We start from the raw sequence: 15,490 nt of genomic DNA on the forward strand, positions 1-15,490 counted from the left end.
CATGTGGTGGAAGAAGATTTATAGACCAAAAAAAAGGGAAATGATGTACAGGAATCGGAAGTGAGATATAGAAACAGCTGGATTGGTTACAGGTTGGCGTTTGCCTTATTTGAACACTGAGCACTTAGCAGTCTATGAGTGGTTGAAGTATGGCCACTGGGATTGGCCAAGACTCAGCTGTTGTTACAGGCGCATACTCCTAAGTTAGGTTTTCAATCTTGTCTACCTATTAAGTTAGGTTACAGTTCATCCACAAGGACTCAAATGTAGAAGTACAGAGTCTTTCTCAGGCCATGTTTAGTTTGCTTTAACAGTTCCCCTCTTTTGGTCATTCTTTCAATTTTGAGAGATTGACCAAAACTTTAGTCCTTGATGTCACTATTACCATCATAAATATACTTACTTGGTTTTGAAAACCACTGGGAAACAGTAGAACTGAGTTTTGCAAAGGCAGGAACAAGGACTGAGTAGAGGGTACCTCCTTATGCCAGAATGTCCTGTTTATAGGAGAAAAACAAAACCTGGTCTGTTCTGGTCTAGGATCTATGTGTTTCCTTAAAGTTTTAGTTTGATTATGTCAGATTTAACAGGAGTGGCTCCACTTTTGTTTGGTTTGGTCTGTTGGGGCCTAGTGCATGAGCTCAGTCCAAAACAATGGCCTCCTATAATTTAAAAAATTCCCCCTTCTGTTCTGGTTCTCACTTAGGTGAGAGTGTGACCAAAACTTAGGGCCTTAGTGCCACTCTCAGTTACCATTATTTTGGGTTTCGAGATTCAGCATGTCATTTATAGGTTATGGTGTCCTCATGGCTGCACATTTCTTTCAGCTCTTGTCATTCCAGTTGAAGAGAGACCATGTGACGTTTTAGAGATGGCTACATGAAAACATTTAAAACCTCTGAGAGAATACAGCACACCAGGGAGACTGTTATCATGACTGTCGGGAGGATAATACCAAGAGTTTGGAGTATGCTTCTTACCCAGGGTCCCAGTAAATCAAACGACCTAAAATCAAATAGATCAAAGAATGAGCTAAATGAAGAGTCTGCTCGCTTAACTAAGTGGTTTTTTCTGTTAATCCCCTACAACGGAATTTTTATAATCTACATTTGACGTATTTCTTCATAGGCCACAAGTGCCAGCAGCTGCACAGATACTTTTCTGTTTAGCCAATTCTGTTTTTTAGCATAACCTTCACAAGAGAATTTAAAGTCTGTTGTGCAACAATAGCCTTTACAGTAGAAACTGCTATAAAGCCTATCATGAAGGACACATTTTAAATCATTCCCTCTTTTATTCCAAACCGTGAAAAAAGGACCTAACAAACGTTGCCCTTCTAGAAGAGTGAAGGCCTCCTGGCAATGTTCTCTTTAACCTATGTGGGTTAAGAGGAGTGAATCAATGTGCTGTTTCTGACTGATTATGAGGCAACATATGTACCATTAAAGTTTCTTACCTACATTGGGGCTTCATGTTTTATCTATGAAGGTATAAGGTTATCCATATATAAGGCTGGCTGCAAAATCATTTTCAAATAAAAGTATACCCCATAAGTTCACACAACAGACGAACCCGCCCCCCCTATTTTCATTTCTGTTGTTCATAGAGGCATAAAAAAGGGAAAAGTATTTAAAGATAAGAGTCTCATGGTAGTAGAACTCTTGATCTGTGATCTTGGGAAAAGCTGTTCACATCAAGGATGCCATCTTTTTCTGGGGAGAAATTTCCCTGGTTAGCTTTACCTTGAGGGTTCCAATGGGTGTACAGTTCCAAGATTGTGGAGGGACCCTTCTCTATTGTGAGATTATGAAGCCAAAATACAAGGTCCTGAAGTTTTGCTGCAGTATGGATAGCAAGGACAATCTTTCTCTGATGTCCTCAGAATATTCAGTCTTTGGGTTCTAGATTGTGAAAGGGTTGATTTTCCTCAGTGAACCATAAAAATACACTGTGGCATAATAACTTAGTGTTATAACATCAGTCCTCTTGCATGGGAAAGCTTTTATACAACCAGAAAACATGCATTGAAAATGACAATTGAATGAAATCCCTCTACAAATGTTTAAATGACCCATCAGGTAGCCAAATATACCTGAAGCTTTCATGGTCTTCTCAGGCACGTGGGTTTGACAAACTAAACATTGGTTATGAAATTATTTTAGCAGGCTGGGCACAGTGTCTCATGCCTGTAATCCCGGCACTTCGAGAAGCTGAGGTGGGAGGATCACCTGAGGTCAGGAGTTCGAGACCATCCTGGCCAACATGGTGAAACCCTGTCTCTACTAAAAAGACAAAAATTAGCCGGGCATGGTGGCACACGCCTGTAGTCCCAGCCACTTGGGAGGCTGAGGCAGGAGAATTGCTTGAACCCGGAAGGCAGAGGTTGCAGTGAGCCGAGATCATGCCAGTGCACTCCAGCTTGGGTGACAGAGTGAGACTCTGTCTTAAAAAGAAAAAAAAAATTATTTTAGCAATGTATAAGGTACCACACCAATATATTTAATTTGAATTATTTTATCTTTTCCATGATGAGTCATGGAAAGCATAACTTTTAGTAACAAAAGCTGTAAGGACTCAGGAAGGACAAGGTGGCTATCCTGGTTCTCCATGTGTCCGTGCTTAATTAACGTTAGACTTATGTCCTCTTGAATGCCAGTTGTTTTTCCAAATTAGGTACATAGCACTGATAACTGATGGGTTATCATAGGCAATTCGACTTAGACTATGGAGTTCATTTAAATTGTATATTTAAACAATTTCAGTACCAGCTGATTTAACGTGAAAATCTGGCAAAGTATTTTCTTGGTGTTCAATTAATTTCTGTCTACTTGGGTTAGCAGTTTTATGAACCAGTCAGTCTTTTTATTAAAGTTCCAGGAATTCTTACCCAGATTAAATGATATGATTCTAAGGTTATTAGAAACCTGTATTCAAGAGTGCTTTTTAGGGTCCTTTCCATCCTTTCATGAATCTCCTAAAAGACACCATATTCTAGGATTTTACATGCTTATGAAGTTTTTAGAAACTGCATTAAGCAATTAACTGGAAATGACTTTAAATAGTTATAGTTAAAGACACAGATGACAAGGAAATGTGGTTATTTCCGTGGTCTATAACGACATAATAACTGTAATTATGGATAGCATATACACAGACATATTAATTTTAGAAATCCCATACAATTTTGGAATATATATTAACATTCACTAAAATATAACTTGAAAGAGTTAAACATAATTTTTTATTTTGACAGTTCTTTACATGTAACTTAACATGTCAAATAATCCTGTGCTTACCTCTCTTTTGGATGCTTCGGGGGCCCTCTGTAGTATCCCAAAGTTAGAAGTTAGAAAAGACAATTTTGAAGCTGAAATTTGATTTTCGGAAGCCTATCAAATATGTTAAAGGTTTAAAACACTACATTATACTTAACCAGTTTGACCATGAGGTGAGATTTTTATAAACCTTATATAACCCTTTGCAATTTTTGTGAAAGAGTAGATCAGTTCTTTAAGAAAACCCTATTGTGCTTTTATTTCAAGGTTTAATTTATGGAATGCTGAATAACACCCCTTTAAGTTTAGTCAATATGTTCACAAACAGAATTTCTTTTTACAAGATTAGTTTTTATAAACCTTATGCAACTTAAACATTTAGTTTTATGTTATCTAATTAAAAAACCCCTTCACCCTCTAGGCAAAAACTTACACTCCCATGCCTTCTTATAATCTTTTATCAAAAACACATTTCACTTTCCTCACACGCCTTGCATGTAAAACTATTTTTTTTTAGTAGTTTTAATTACATGTTATTATGGTAACTCTTAGCAGCTTTTACTTTTGGTGCATAAATTTCTTTCATGACTTAGACCATCTATGGCATGCTTGGACTTTGACTTGTCCTAAACATGCCTCTTTTAAAACAACTGGTTATTTTACTTTGGGAAAAGAATTTACCATACAAGATTGTTTCTCATATAAAATCTCTTTTTTAAAAGTCAAAGAAGTGGTTTATGACCTTAAAGCATTTAGGAAACCTAACATCTGACCTGCACAATTTAGACCAAATGTTTTTATTTTACAATAACCTTCCAAGCTGTTTTTATTTCCCAAAGATCACTAAAGTTATGTGAAGTAAAAGATACTACAGTTTTTATTTTTCTTTCAAAATGTTTAAGTGCTTGTTTTTCTTTAAGCCAATTAATTAGAGCTTTTTTACGTAAAGGCTATACACACAACACATATATAACTACACAGACAGATGGAAAAAAATTAAGTAGTTGTAAGATTTTTTTATTTCCTAGTTTCTAAGTTTCTTAATTGGATTACTGGCTTTAGGGTGGAGTCTTTGGAAGAACTGGCTAGGGAAACATGCAGTTTCTAGTGCCTAATAAGCAGGCACAGCTGGAAGGCAAAAACAGATCCCCAAAATTAAGGGTCCCATTTTTATGAGTCCCCTGAAAGAGGGAGATACTATTGGAAAAGACGGTGCAATGCTTTTACTGTGCATTTAATTGTATGGCATCCCAAAACCAATCAGCCCATTTGTAATTAGCCCATCCCCTATAGGAGTCTTATCTTTCAGTGGGGTTGGGGACATCTCCATACTTCCTAGGTTGCCCAGAGCATGCTTCTCTGATCCAAACATGCAGAGCTCAGTATTTCCCCATAGCTGGCACTAGACATCCCTAAAAGTGTATTTCCTACCTAATTATTACATACCAAAAGCTCTTTCATAATGTGAAGTAATTGCTGATACCCCCAAAAGTAAAAAATGTTAGATACTGCAATGCAAAACAGTACAGAGCCTTAGATTTTGAAAGAAATCTATCCACTTCCAATTCCTGGGATTTCATAAGGAAAACAAGTTTTTCCCAAAATGGGGTCTCTGGTGCCTCCTCCTGTTTTTCCCAAGTGGTCCCATGCTGTTAGAGCTTGAATATCTGCTTGTAATTAAGCTGACTTTTAACCACAGTGCTCTTTTTTTTTAAAGTCCTTTTAAATTTCCTATTACCCAACGTTAGCCAGGCCAAATGGCTGATATTGTTGGCATTTAAACTTTATCAAAAGTAACCTCACAGGTGCTCTTAGAAAGGAGAATTCCACAGTTCCTGGAGGGGAAGAGAATCAACAAATGGTAACGGTTATGAAGATATCAAACAAGAAAGAACTCATTCCCTAAGCCAGGTATTGGACCCAGATCACCACTATGAAAGAGAAAACATGAGCTACTGAGCTACAGCACTGGGCAGCCTCCATTGCCCTTTCCAGAAGGAGTCTAGAGTAGTTAATTTTGAGCTTGCAAAGGCTTTTAACTACTCAGGATGATTTTTAGAGCTACCCGTGACATGAACCTTAAAATTCCTGTTCCCTGGAAGGCAGAGACCAAGAGTAAGTGTAGCCATGTGGGTCACAAGATCAAGCTCCCAAGGAAATAAAACACGATGGAGACCTCGTACAGTTTTTTTGTTTGTGTGAGGGACCTGCAGCAAAGTTCGTTACTGACCAGCTTGCTGGGCCATCTTGAGCAGCGGGCTTATGGGGTTTCAAGCCCATGTTCTATTCTAAGTTAGCTGTCTTTATGACAGAATGATACAGGAAGACATAAAGCAAGCATACCAAATTGGCTACAGCTTAAGACTAGCCTCATAAATCCTTTTTCCCATTACTCAAAACTTTACAGGAGATAGTGATTTTTACCATTCATTCAACCAGTTTGCACAGGGAGAGAGAGGTAGAAGTCTGACTGGTAAGACAGTCTTACCCTTTTGCTGGCATGCCAGGCTTCTGAGTTCCCTTCCTCTGAGTGGCCCTGTGACCTGGCTGGCTGCACCACAGCCCTGGGGGCCAAGCCGCCACACAAAGCAAAATCATCTTTTTCTGTTTTGTGGAACCACGGGTAAAAGTCTCTTGATTTTGCAAGTTGCCGCCCAACCAGCTGCATGGGGGCGCCAAATTATCGAACTGGCAAGGTTCAAATTTGCCCCTGATTGGGCCCTGTCATCTTTAACCCATTTTTTATCCAAGAGAGACTTTACTGACAGGAGGGCCTCTAACCCAGTTCCATCCTTTACTCAAGTAAAATGTACCCCATAACTTATCCAAAGTCAGCCAATTGGTACTGCAGTCTATTTCCTTTGGATCTGGATAATAACTAAGCTAAAAGGTTAGTAGATTTAATTTCTGAGAGCCCTCATTTTTAAATGCACTTCAATGCATTGTGGTTTATTCAGAACATTCTACTGTAAGTTAGCTTTAGTAAGATTTTGCCATTCTGTAAGACTTTGCTGCTTTCTCTGCCTAATGTATAAGCTGGAAGGAACTTAGATTTCCAGAAATTGAGGATCCTATTTTTTTTTTTCTTTCTTAAGCACATTTTATTTTATTATTTTTTTAATCTTTTTTTTTATTATACTTTAAGTTTTAGGGTACATGTGCACATTGTGCAGGTTAGTTACATATGTATACATGTGCCATGCTGGTGCGCTGCACCCACTAACTCGTCATCTAGCATTAGGTATATCTCCCAATGCTATCCCTCCCCCCTCCCCCCACCCCACCACGGTCCCCAGAGTGTGATATTCCCCTTCCTGTGTCCATGTGATCTCATTGTTCAATTCCCACCTATGAGTGAGAATATGCGGTGTTTGGTTTTTTGTTCTTGCGATAGTTTACTGAGAATGATGATTTCCAATTTCATCCATGTCCCTACAAAGGACATGAACTCATCATTTTTTATGGCTGCATAGTATTCCATGGTGTATATGTGCCACATTTTCTTAATCCAGTCTATCATTGTTGGACATTTGGGTTGGTTCCAAGTCTTGGCTATTGTGAATAATGCTGCAATAAACATACTTGTGCATGTGTCTTTATAGCAGCATGATTTATAGTCATTTGGGTATATACCCAGTAATGGGATGGCTGGGTCAAATGGTATTTCTAGTTCTAGATCCCTGAGGAATCGCCACACTGACTTCCACAATGGTTGAACTAGTTTACAGTCCCACCAACAGTGTAAAAGTGTTCCTATTTCTCCACATCCTCTCCAGCACCTGTTGTTTCCTGACTTTTTAATGATCACCATTCTAACTGGTGTGAGATGGTATCTCATAGTGGTTTTGATTTGCATTTCTCTGATGGCCGGTGATGATGAGCATTTTTTCATGTGTTTTTTGGCTGCATAAATGTCTTCTTTTGAGAAGTGTCTGTTCATGTCCTTCGCCCACTTTTTGATGGGGTTGTTTGTTTTTTTCTTGTAAATTTGTTTGAGTTCATTGTAGATTCTGGATATTAGCCCTTTGTCAGATGAGTAGGTTGTGAAAATTTTCTCCCATTCTGTAGGTTGCCTGTTCACTCTGATGGTAATTTCTTTTGCTGTGCAGAAGCTCTTTAGTTTAATTAGGTCCCATTTGTCAATTTTGTCTTTTGTTGCCATTGCTTTTGGTGTTTTGGACATGAAGTCCTTGCCCATGCCTATGTCCTGAATGGTAATGCCTAGGTTTTCTTCTAGGGTTTTTATGGTTTTAGGTCTAACGTTTAAATCTTTAATCCATCTTGAATTGATTTTTGTATAAGGTGTAAGGAAGGGATCCAGTTTCAGCTTTCTACATATGGCTAGCCAGTTTTCCCAGCACCATTTATTAAATAGGGAATCCTTTCCCCATTGCTTGTTTTTCTCAGGTTTGTCAAAGATCAGATAGTTGTAGGTATGCAGCGTTATTTCTGAGGGCTCTGTTCTGTTCCATTGATCTATATCTCTGTTTTGGTACCAGTACCATGCTGTTTTGGTTACTGTAGCCTTGTAGTATAGTTTGAAGTCAGGTAGTGTGATGCCTCCAGCTTTGTTCTTTTGGCTTAGGATTGACTTGGCGATGCGGGCTCTTTTTTGGTTCCATATAAACTTTAAAGTAGTTTTTTCCAATTCTGTGAAGAAAGTCATTGGTAGCTTGATGGGGATGGCATTGAATCTGTAAATTGCCTTGGGCAGTATGGCCATTTTCACGATATTGATTCTTCCTACCCATGAGCATGGAATGTTCTTCCATTTGTTTGTATCCTCTTTTATTTCCTTGAGCAGTGGTTTGTAGTTCTCCTTGAAGAGGTCCTTTACATCCCTTGTAAGTTGGATTCCTAGGTATTTTATTCTCTTTGAAGCAATTGTGAATGGAAGTTCATTCATGATTTGGCTCTCTGATTGTCTGTTGTTGGTGTATAAGAATGCTTGTGATTTTTGTACATTGATTTTGTATCCTGAGACTTTGCTGAAGTTGCTTATCACCTTAAGGAGATTTTGGGCTGAGACAATGGGGTTTTCTAGATATACAATCATGTCGTCTGCAAACAGGGACAATTTGACTTCCTCTTTTCCTAATTGAATACCCTTTATTTCCTTCTCCTGCCTGATTGCCCTGGCCAGAACTTCCAACACTATGTTGAATAGGAGTGGTGAGAGAGGGCATCCCTGTCTTGTGCCAGTTTTCAAAGTGAATGCTTCCAGTTTTTGCCCATTCAGTATGATATTGGCTGTGGGTTTGTCATACATAGCTCTTATTATTTTGAAATACATCCCATCAATACCTAATTTATTGAGAGTTTTTAGCATGAAGGGTTGTTGAATTTTGTCAAAGGCTTTTTCTGCATCTATTGAGATAATCATGTGGTTTTTGTCTTTGGCTCTGTTTATATGCTGGATTACATTTATTGATTTGCGTATATTGAACCAGCCTTGCATCCCAGGGATGAAGCCCACTTGATCATGGCGGATAAGCTTTTTGATGTGCTGCTGGATTGGGTTTGCCAGTATTTTATTGAGGATTTTTGCATCAATGTTCATCAAGGATATTTGTCTAAAATTCTCTTTTTTTGTTGTGTCTCTGCCCGGCTTTGGTATCAGAATGATGCTGGCCTCATAAAATGAGTTAGGGAGGATTCCCTCTTTTTCTATTGATTGGAATAGTTTCAGAAGGAATGGTACCAGTTCCTCCTTGTACCTCTGGTAGAATTCGGCTGTGAATCCATCTGGTCCTGGACTCTTTTTGGTTGGTAAACTATTGATTATTGCCACGATTTCAGCTCCTGTTATTGGTCTATTCAGAGATTCAGCTTCTTCCTGGTTTAGTCTTGGGAGAGTGTATGTGTCGAGGAATTTATCCATTTCTTCTAGATTTTCTAGTTTATTTGCGTAGAGGTGTTTGTAGTATTCTCTGATGGTAGTTTGTATTTCTGTGGGATCGGTGGTGATATCCCCTTTATCATTTTTTATTGCGTCTATTTGATTCTTCTCTCTTTTTTTCTTTATTAGTCTTGCTAGCGGTCTATCAATTTTGTTGATCCTTTCAAAAAACCAGCTCCTGGATTCATTGATGTTTTGAAGGGTTTTTTGTGTCTCTATTTCCTTCAGTTCTGCTCTGATTTTAGTTATTTCTTGCCTTCTGCTAGCTTTTGAATGTGTTTGCTCTTGCTTTTCTAGTTCTTTTAATTGTGATGTTAGGGTGTCAATTTTGGATCTTTCCTGCTTTCTCTTGTGGGCATTTAGTGCTATAAATTTCCCTCTACACACTGCTTTGAATGCGTCCCAGAGATTCTGGTATGTTGTGTCTTTGTTCTCGTTGGTTTCAAAGAACATCTTTATTTCTGGCTTCATTTCGTTATGTACCCAGTAGTCATTCAGGAGCAGGTTGTTCAGTTTCCATTTCCATGTAGTTGAGCGGCTTTGAGTGAGATTCTTAATCCTGAGTTCTAGTTTGATTGCACTGTGGTCTGAGAGATAGTTTGTTATAATTTCTGTTCTTTTACATTTGCTGAGGAGAGCTTTACTTCCAACTATGTGGTCAATTTTGGAATAGGTGTGGTGTGGTGCTGAAAAAAATGTATATTCTGTTGATTTGGGGTGGAGAGTTCTGCAGATGTCTATTAGGTCTGCACAGCTGAGTTCAGTTCCTGGGTATCCTTGTTGACTTTCTGTCTCGTTGATCTGTCTAATGTTGACAGTGGGGTGTTAAAGTCTCCCATTATTAATGTGTGGGAGTCTAAGTCTCTTTGTAGGTCACTCAGGACTTGCTTTATGAATCTGGGTGCTCCTGTATTGGGTGCATATATATTTAGGATAGTTAGCTCTTCTTGTTGAATTGATCCCTTTACCATTATGTAATGGCCTTCTTTGTCTCTTTTGATCTTTGTTGGTTTAAAGTCTGTTTTATCAGAGACTAGGATTGCAACCCCTGCCTTTTTTTGCTTTCCGTTTGCTTGGTAGATCTTCCTCCATCCTTTTATTTTGAGCCTATGTGTGTCTCTGCAGGTGAGATGGGTTTCCTGAATACAGCACACTGATGGGTCTTGACTCTATCCAACTTGCCAGTCTGTGTCTTTTAATTGGAGAATTTAGTCCATTTACATTTAAAGTTAATATTTTTATGTGTGAATTTGATCCTGTCATGATGATGTTAGCTGGTGATTTTGCTCGTTAGTTGATGCAGTTTCTTCCTAGTCTCGACAGTCTTTACATTTTGGCATGATTTTGCATCGGCTGGTACCGGTTGTTCCTTTCCATGTTTAGCGCTTCCTTCAGGAGCTCTTTTAGGGCAGGCCTGGTGGTGACAAAATCTCTCAGCATTTGCTTGTGTGTAAAGGATTTTATTTCTCCTTCACTTATGAAGCTTAGTTTGGCTGGATATGAAATTCTGGGTTGAAAATTCTTTTCTTTAAGAATGTTGAATATTGGCCCCCACTCTCTTCTGGCTTGTAGGGTTTCTGCCGAGAGATCCACTGTTAGTCTGATGGGCTTCCCTTTGAGGGTAACCCGACCTTTCTCTCTGGCTGCCCTTAACATTTTTTCCTTCATTTCAACTTTGGTGAATCTGACAATTATGTGTCTTGGAGTTGCTCTTCTCGAGGAGTATCTTTGTGGCATTCTCTGTATTTCCTGAATCTGAACGTTGGCCTGCCTTGCTAGATTGGGGAAGTTCTCCTGGATAATATCCTGCAGAGTGTTTTCCAACTTGGTTCCATTCTCCCCGTCACTTTCAGGTACACCAATCAGACGTAGATTTGGTCTTTTCACATAGTCCCATATTTCTTGGAGGCTTTGCTCATTTCTTTTTATTCTTTTTTCTCTAAACTTCCCTTCTCGCTTCATTTCATTCATTTCATCTTCCATTGCTGATACCCTCTCTTCCAGTTGATCGCATCGGCTCCTGAGGCTTCTGCATTCTTCACGTAGTTCTCGAGCCTTGGTTTTCAGCTCCATCAGCTCCTTTAAGCACTTCTGTGTATTGGTTATTCTAGTTATACATTCTTCTAAATTTTTTTCAAAGTTTTCAACTTCTTTGCCTTTGGTTTGAATATCCTCCTGTAGCTCAGAGTAATTTGATCGACTGAAGCCTTGTTCTCTCAGCTCCTCAAAGTCATTCTCCATCCAGCTTTGTTCCGTTGCTGGTGAGGAACTGCGTTCCTTTGGAGGAGGAGAGACGCTCTGCGTTTTAGAGTTTCCAGTTTTTCTGTTCTGTTTTTTCCCCATCTTTGTGGTTTTATCTACTTTTGGTCTTTGATGATGGTGATGTACAGATGGGTTTTCGGTGTGGATGTCCTTTCTGTTTGTTAGTTTTCCTTCTAACAGACAGGACACTCAGCTGCAGGTCTGTTGGAATACCCTGCCGTGTGAGGTGTCAGTGTGCCCCTGCTGGGGGGTGCCTCCCAGTTAGGCTGCTCGGGGGTCAGGGGTCAGGGACCCACTTGAGGAGGCAGTCTGCCGGTTCTCAGATCTCCAGCTGTGTGCTGGGAGAACCACTGCTCTCTTCAAAGCTGTCAGGCAGGGACATTTAAGTCTGCAGAGGTTACTGCTGTCTTTTTGTTTGTCTGTGCCCTGCCCCCAGAGATGGAGCCTACAGTGGCAGGCAGGCCTCCTGGAGCTGTGGTGGGCTCCACCCAGTTCGAGCTTCCCGGCTGCTTTGTTTACCTAAGCAAGCCTGGGCAATGGCGGGCGCCCCTCCCTCAGCCTCGCTGCTGCCTTGCAGTTTGATCTCAGACTGCTGTGCTAGCAATCAGCGAGATTCCGTGGGCGTAGGACCCTCCAAGCCAGGTGTGGGATATAGTCTCGTGGTGCGCCGTTTTTTAAGCCGGTCTGAAAAGCGCAGTATTCGGGTGGGAGTGACCCGATTTTCCAGGTGCGTCCGTCACCCCTTTCTTTGACTCGGAAAGGGAACTCCCTGACCCCTTGCGCTTCCCAGGTGAGGCAATGCCTCGCCCTGCTTCGGCTCGTGCACGGTGCGCGCACCCACTGGCCTGCGCCCACTGTCTGGCACTCCCTAGTGAGATGAACCCGGTACCTCATATGGAAATGCAGAAATCACCCGTGTTCTGCGTCGCTCACGCTGGGAGCTGTAGACCGGAGCTGTTCCTATTCAGCTATCTTGGCTCCTCGATGATCCTATTTTTGCCTAAAATGTTGGCTTTAGTCTCGGGTTCCCTTGATTAACTTAGCCAATGATTTTTTTTTTCCCTACTTAAACACACAAGAAAAATGAAACAAAGGGGTAGAACACAAAAATCCTTGCAAATTTTTAAAAGCCAAATTTTACACCCCCTGCAATATTATTACCATTTACTATCAGTTTCTTTCTGACCCAGTCAGATGTAAGAGGCCTCTAACTGGATCCAAACCAGTTAATTACCAGATCCAATCTGATCCTGAACCTTGTTCGATTTCTGTTGCGATTTCCAAACCCAGTATGGACCAGAAATTTGCTCAGAGAAACTCAAGAGCTCAAAACACAAATCTGTAGAGCTCCGAAATCTGAGAGAGAACTTACCATGATCCCCAGCTGCTCTGAGGGATCAAAGGACACAAGTGGGTCCAGCAGGTACCTTGCTTGTTCATTCGGAGCTCCTGGAGATCATTAGAAGCTCTATTTCAGATCCCACTTCTGACACCATCTGTTAAAAACTTAGGCTGGATTACATTTAAAGGAGTTTAATTGAGCAATGAATGATTTGCAAATCAGGCAGCCCCCAGGCTCAAAGCAGATTCAGAGAGACTCCCATGTAGCCACGTGGTGGAAGATTTATAGACAAAAAAAGGGAAATGATATACGGAAATCAGAAGCAATGTATAGAAACAGCTGGATTGGCTATAGGTTGGCATTTGCCTTATTCGAACACTTAGCAGTCTATGAGGGGTTGAAGTATGGTTGGCCACTGGAATTGGTCAAGACTCAGCTATTGTACAGGTGCATACTCCTAAGTTTGGTTTTCAGTCTTGTCTGCCTCTTAAGCTAGGTTACAGTTCATCCACAAGGACTTAAATATAGAAGTATGGAGTCCTTCTTAGGCCATATTTAGTTTGCTTTAAGAACTTCAAATCTGCCTTCCCGAGAGGTTTGGAGATGAAGATTTTAAGGATTCTGGACAAGTGATGGGCTAAAGTGTGGGGATTGCTGATTAATCGAGAAGTGAGAGGTAAAGTCTGGTGACAGGGAGATGAAGAAACTACATTCCTTTGCTGAGTTAGTTCCTTGGTGGGGGTCTTCAGACAGTTTGGTGTCAGCTGTTTTGCTGGAATTCAGGATCTGGAAAACACCTTAACCAATTCTTAGGTTAAAAGGTCCGGTGTCAGAGATTCTGTCTATAGGAACAGCAGGGAGTAGGTGGTTCAGCATGCTATGTGACTCTCAGCAGCTACAGGGAAGTGGGCCAGAGTGCACCAGTGCATACATCCTGGTCAGGGCCTAACTATAATTCTGCCTAAAATCTGGCTTGTAAATCTTATTAGTTTCTCCAATGGAAGGGTTATCAAATTAATTGAACCCAAGGTGGGAACTTGAATGTATAGCCTGTTGAGAAGTATGGGTGACAACTTACTACTTGTGATTTGCATCTGAAGTGGGGAGTAGGAGTAGTCTTGTGGGACTGAGCCCTTGATCTGTGGATTCTGACTCTTAACTCAAATAAGACAGTGTTAGAATTAAATTGAATTATAGGGTACCCAGTTGGTGTCCTCTAGAGTATTGCTTGATGTGTGGAGAAAACTCCTTCACATTTAGTTGTAGAAGTATTCTACATTGAGTGTGAGAGTAGAGAGAGAAAAAGAGTTTTTTTACCCATAGTGTAGGATTTTGCATGGTCACCCAAATTAAATAATGGCAAAAGTTTAGATGAAGGAAGAATATGAGCTTGGTTTGACTAGGTCATAGATGAGAAGATGAAGAAGGGAGCTAGAACTAATAATTATTGGTAAAGCATAGTAAGTGCTAGACACTTAACCAGCTCATTTATCTCAGAAATACCACGTGATAAAAGGATAATTTAATTTTACTGATAAGGAGAAGGCTAAGAAAATGTTAGCACTCAGGACTTTCTGGTGGCAAAGCCTCCATTCTTCCTGCAACCTGTCAGAAATGAAAAGGAAAGGATGCAAGGGAGCTGTGGATTCTGGGTTTATGTCACCATTACAGATAATAACCATGGCTTAGATCCTCTGAAAAGATACAAAGATATAAATATTTTGTATAAATGAGTAAATTTATCTAGTGATTTTGGAAAAATCATTGATTTTTTTTAAGTGGTACACTTGACATTTAAGACTGCTCTGGAAATTAATGAATTATTAATGAACGTCCATAGGAACTCACTAGGGGGGGGCATAATTTAATCTTTTCTGAAAATTAAGAATTTGGCAGTGGTTTCATCCTTAATTCAGCTTGTTTATGTGGTTCAAATGTGGTGTTAGAAAGCCCCCAAAGCAGAATAGGCTGAAGGAGATGGATTATATAGTAGAAATTAAATTGGAGCCATCAGTGCATTAGGGAGTAGGAAAGTAAGAACCCAGAAAGTACTGTCAGCAGACTTTCACACCTTTTTACTTTCTCTGAGCAGCAAACTGAATTTGATTTAAAACAGCAGCCAAAGTATGATTAAGAAAGAGATTGAGGCCAGGCGGTGGCTCACACCTGTAATCCCAGCACTTTGGGAGGCTGAAGTGGGATTGCGTGAGGTCAGGAGTTTGAGACCAGCCTGGGCAACATAGCGAGTCCCTGTTGTTAGGATTTGAAGGGAAGACGAGAGTTAAAGACACACACACAGAGAAAGAGGGCGGCTCTACAGCAACTGCAGGCATTTATGTCCAGCATAAACCTGAGAGGTTGGGGACCAGTTTAATGCCAGTGCTCACTGCCGCTTACAGGCTGGAGTACTTATAGGTATCGGGGGGAGGGGTCTGGGCGGTATGCCTTGCTGCCCCGGAGAATATCGATAAGATGTTTCTGTGGTCTGGCGGTTTGGCCGAGGATATTCCTTGGGCCCTTTGCCCAGCAAGATATGATAGGGATGTTCCTTCAGTTGGGCCTTTACCTGACATGGTATGATAAAAATGTTCCTGTGCCTTGTGGTCAGGTGGCTAGGCAGGGTGTTTCTCATGGCCTGAACCCCTGTGGAATGTTTCACTCTGACCAAGGTCTGCAAAATGGCGGGGGGGCTTACAAAAGCAGTTTGGACTA

At 40.5% G+C, this 15,490-nt stretch overlaps 1 protein-coding gene across 4 annotated transcripts in view; it reads left to right on the forward strand.

Moving 5' to 3' along the window:
• Positions 1–15,490, forward strand: part of FAM210A (family with sequence similarity 210 member A) — a 65,538-nt gene that overhangs the window by 18,741 nt on the left and 31,307 nt on the right. The gene's annotated exons all lie outside the window — the stretch shown is intronic.

This window comes from Gorilla gorilla, chromosome 17, assembly GCF_029281585.2.
Source record: "Gorilla gorilla gorilla isolate KB3781 chromosome 17, NHGRI_mGorGor1-v2.1_pri, whole genome shotgun sequence".
In the NCBI taxonomy this organism is placed as follows: domain Eukaryota; kingdom Metazoa; phylum Chordata; class Mammalia; order Primates; family Hominidae; genus Gorilla; species Gorilla gorilla.